We start from the raw sequence: 5,336 nt of genomic DNA, 5'->3' as shown, positions 1-5,336 counted from the left end.
GGTATTAATATTTATACAATGCTTTGGCTAGATATTATTACTTATACCAAGAATGTGGCTGGATGATGTGAAGAAATGTTTGGGAGTAGAAAGCTATTCTGAGTGTAGGGAGTTGGTAATGGATAGAGTTTTGTTCAGAACCTTAGTAGGTACCTAGTAGAGCATATGGCAGCCATCAACACTGATGAATGATGATTCCACTGAATAATGATGATGCTTTGGCTTACCTCTGTTCTTTGGAGCTTCCAGCTGCTCCAGATGCATTTTTATTTGCAAACTCAAACAACATGTTTACATCCAGCTTCGGAATGTTTGTTGAGTTGCACTCAACAAAACCTTGGTCCATTTTAGACAGTGGGGAATAAAATGATACCTAGGTATATTGGTAAAGAAACAAGAAACCCAACCACTTTGGCTATATTTTTGTTAGATATGAACATACCAAACATTCCTGCTCAAAGTTCCACTTTGTGTAAACATTGCCATACAGAGTTCTCTGAAGAGCAGTACCTACCTACGTATGTAGGTACCTACCTATAAAATTACAGTGGACACCACACTGGTATTAATATTTATACAATGCTTTGGCTAGATATTATTACTTATACATAGAACTAAACACCTAGGGAGTGTATTGGTATTGTAAACTAGAATGGTATAGGAGATCACATAACTTTTCTATGAATAGTCTATTTGACTATTTATGATACCTTAGGACGTCTATACACGGAGATAAAGACTTTGAAAGTTCAACAGTTAATTTTAAATTGATCGATATTCATTTGCAAGGTACATGTTAAATTAAATCTAATCTATAACTCTCTCTCTTTTCTGTCTCTTCTATTTCATACTCGTTCTCATACCTATATCCGGAGTTGGTAATGGATAGAGTTTTGTTCAGACCCTTAGTAGGTACCTAGTAGAGCATATGGCAACCATCAACACTGATGATTCTGATGAATGATGATTCCACTGAATAATGATGATGCTTTGGCTTACCTCTGTTCTTTGGAGCTTCCAGCTGCTCCAGATGCATTTTTAGGGAGGTTGAATGCAGCCTGAACTCCAAGCACAGAGCCGAAAAAACTTCGACCCTGCTGGCCGCTGGGAATCGAACCCGATGTCACCGGCGTGCAACGCGCAAGTATATCTCATGTTACATCTGTTTATGTATTATTGATTAGAATAAATAACATTTCATAAGTATGTATATTATTTTGAAAAATTGGATACATTCACCCCAACGTTAACACAGACGAAAGTCCATAACGTTGGGGTATATCCACTAAAATACAATTTACAATGTCATAATATATTCTTATTAAATTGTAACGTTAGTTGATGTCATTGTAAAGAACAAAATAAAATTACATTCTTTGGAAAAAAAGTTGAAAATCATAGTAATTAAAAACAATACTATTACGAAATTCAATTTTCCATACTTTTCAGGGTCAGACAGTGCCGACTGTGAGAGGGAACGTGGAATCGACAACACAGAGAGAGGGTAGTCTCTATCACTATTAGGATTAGGTGGCAAAGAATGTCTTGAATAACTTGAATTCCTTGGCCATTAACTTGGCCTAGCTAAGGTGTATTTTCCTTTCGGCAAACTGAGCACTGCTCGGTTTCTATTGCAGCAGTTTTCAATTTTTGTTCTTGGAACAGCTGGCTTTCTCCTTGTCCTCCTCTTCTCTTCATTTTCGAGACGATAAGACCTTAACCTTAGCAGTTACAGTTCCGTCTATCCAAAAAGTGTTCAATTTTCCAGTGGTCAGTTTCCCGAAAGGAAAAATACACCTTTACTTATTCTCGCCCGCGGGGCAGATTTTATCCTGATGGGATAATGTTCGTTCTCGGAACGGCTGGCTTTCTCCTATCCTGTCTTCCTTCTTTCCAGCTTTCACAAGACGTCTTACAACGTCGCGTCGTCGCCCATCTATGCGATTCCGTGATTTATTGTACCAAACAATTTGGATAGGACTCCGGACAAAGATGATAGATACTCATTGTGTTGGAGCAATAAGTTGCTGCTTTGAATGCTGTTGGATTTTGCTGCAACGAGTTATGGGTTGCGGCACCTTTTCTCGATTAATTTTCAAAATTTGTGACAATTTCCATCCAAGTGTATTCCATCGTGCATAGTACAAAAAATAAAGGAGGTCATAACACATTGGCGGTCAGGACTGCTATAGCAGAATCACGTGTCAAGCAACTTGATTAAACTCGACACCTAAAGTTTTGTGCCCTCATTAAAAAAAAAAAAAAAAAAAAAAAAAAAAAAAAAAAAAAACCCAAAAAACGTACCTTATTTTTTGATTTTTGATGCGAATATTTTGGGAATATCGCATCGATTTGCGAAAAATTCCCGGGTGCCAAATTTGGTTTTTAAAATGAGAAACCCCATTTTACGTATATTGCAATATTGCATATTCGCTTTCTACGTTGAATTTAAAGTATAATCGACTACTCACTCGAATTTTTGAAGACGACGGTTTTTGCGGAGTTCGGAAACCGCGAATCACAAAAAAAAATGGAATTTTAAGAGTAGGTAATATCACCACAAGATTTTGAAGTGAAAAAATAGCATGATTTGATATATCACGCACCACGCACGTACCTTTGAAAAATATGTAGGATAGGATTCGCGGATTTTGCGCAAATCAAAAACAAAATAAGCGAAATATTGGACCAAATTGAAATAATAATGAAACCATAAGATTTGGGAGCAAAAAACACTCTGATTTGATGGGTCGCACTTGTACTTTTGAGGCATTTTTGTGATTCGCTGTTTCCGAACTCCGCGAACCGCAAAAATTCGAGTGAGTATTCGATTATACCTACTTTAAATTTAACGTAGATATTGAATCTAATATATAAAAATCAATGTGTGTTTCTGTGTTTGTCTGTTCGACTTTTATACGCGCCCAAAAAAACGCTCATCCGATCGCAATGAAACTTTGTCAACTTATACAGTGCATTCATAAAGTCCCCCCCCCCTTAATTTTTGAACCGTTGAATTTAGAAACATAAAATTTTGTATACGAACCTGAATTCACCTCTAGTTTCAAAGGCTATGTAAAAATTCAGGGACTTTTTCAGGGTCGGCCCCGGGGGGGGGGCAACTTTAAAATCTTAAATCACAACCCCCTAATTTTGATACACCCTAAGGCCTTAAAGAACGTAGTACATTGGTACAATTAGACTTACTTTATCATGGACACTTGTTGCTATCTTGAAAGCCCAGAAGAGGTTAGGTAGTAGAACAGCCGCGGTAGACAGTAATAGTACTTACACAGAAAAAAGACGGAATAACACGCGAAGACCGAAAGATACGAAACGTAACACAGATATTACAAATTACAATTAAAAATATATACCGAATTTGTCACAAAAACGTTAAAACATTAAAAATCCCTAATTTTCGAACACTTTGTTCATAGTTCGTGCTCTGAAAACGACACCCACGAACTATGAACAAAGTGTTCCAAAATTAGGGATTTTTAATGTTTTAACGTTTTTGTGACAAATTCGGTATATATTTTTAATTGTAATTTGTAATATCTGTGTTACGTTTCGTATCTTTCGGTCTTCGCGTGTTATTCCGTCTTTTTTCTGTGTAAGTACTATTACTGTCTACCGCGGCTGTTCTACTACCTAACCTCTTCTGGGCTTTCAAGATAGCAACAAGTGTCCATGATAAAGTAAGTCTAATTGTACCAATGTACTACGTTCTTTAAGGCCTTAGGGTGTATCAAAATTAGGGGGTTGTGATTTAAGATTTTAAAGTTGCCCCCCCCCTGGGGCCGACCCTGAAAAAGTCCCTGAATTTTTACATAGCCTTTGAAACTAGAGGTGAATTCAGGTTCGTATACAAAATTTTATGTTTCAGTACTGAACGGTTCAAAAATTAAGGGGGGGGGGACTTTATGAATGCACTGTATAAGTTGACAAAGTTTCATTGCGATCGGATGAGCGTTTTTTTGGGCGCGTATAAAAGTCGAACAGACAAACACAGAAACACACATTGATTTTTATATATTAGATTCAATATCTACGTTAAATTTAAAGTAGGTATAATCGAATACTCACTCGAATTTTTGCGGTTCGCGGAGTTCGGAAACAGCGAATCACAAAAATGCCTCAAAAGTACAAGTGCGACCCATCAAATCAGAGTGTTTTTTGCTCCCAAATCTTATGGTTTCATTATTATTTCAATTTGGTCCAATATTTCGCTTATTTTGTTTTTGATTTGCGCAAAATCCGCGAATCCTATCCTACATATTTTTCAAAGGTACGTGCGTGGTGCGTGATATATCAAATCATGCTATTTTTTCACTTCAAAATCTTGTGGTGATATTACCTACTCTTAAAATTCCATTTTTTTTTGTGATTCGCGGTTTCCGAACTCCGCAAAAACCGTCGTCTTCAAAAATTCGAGTGAGTAGTCGATTATACTTTAAATTCAACGTAGAAAGCGAATATGCAATATTGCAATATACGTAAAATGGGGTTTCTCATTTTAAAAACCAAATTTGGCACCCGGGAATTTTTCGCAAATCGATGCGATATTCCCAAAATATTCGCATCAAAAATCAAAAAATAAGGTACGTTTTTTTTTTTTTTTTTTTTTTTTTTTCGCAATTTCAAACAGGCTCCGAGAAAAACAGTTTAAGCATATACTTTTTTTTTTTTTTTTTTTTTTTTTTTTCGCAATTTCAAACAGGCTCCGAGAAAAACAGTTTAAGCATAAGTTCTGTTACAGATTTAGAATTTTTAGTATTTAATCTTACGTACTTACATTTATTTGTTTATTCATTTCAGGGGATCGACCCTCGACCCCAATAGCACCGACAGTGGCTATACAGAGAGTAGTATGGGAGGCCCCCCGAGATAATGGAGATCCTATTATATTGTACTGGTTGGAGGCACGCAGTCCCACTTCTAACTGGACCATGTGTTTCACTGGACCTGGTAATATAAGGATTGATTAACTGTTTCGCTTTGGAGAAACGAAGCTCTTTCTCTTCAGATGGATGAAAAGAGGGACAATCGGGCGAATGTAAATTCCCCCGATTTCATGTAAATTCCCCCGATTACGGAAAAAAAGGGTATATGTAAACTCCCCCGATGGTAGAACCTGGATTTAACTTTCTTTCTGATGCTATTTATTTGAACATATGAAAGTTTCTGAAGACTAAGTATTGCATCCGTAAAAACATGAATATTTGGATGCGAAGAATTAAAATATTTAGAGAGATGTGAATGAAATGACTTACAATTTCTAAACACCAAAAGATTTTTACCACGCTCACTTGTCAGAAATTTAATAGTTGACA

General features: G+C 36.4%; 1 protein-coding gene across 1 annotated transcript in view; it reads left to right on the top strand.

The window, feature by feature from the left end:
* The window catches only part of LOC103518015 (protein cubitus interruptus-like), a gene marked incomplete at its 3' end in the record, with an annotated part of 16,773 nt that overhangs the window by 6,590 nt on the left and 4,847 nt on the right, over positions 1-5,336 (top strand).

The sequence above is a fragment of the Diaphorina citri genome, unplaced genomic scaffold (assembly GCF_000475195.1).
Source record: "Diaphorina citri unplaced genomic scaffold, Diaci psyllid genome assembly version 1.1 scaffold2042, whole genome shotgun sequence".
Taxonomy (NCBI): domain Eukaryota; kingdom Metazoa; phylum Arthropoda; class Insecta; order Hemiptera; family Psyllidae; genus Diaphorina; species Diaphorina citri.
This window is presented reverse-complemented; position numbering and strand designations above follow the sequence as displayed.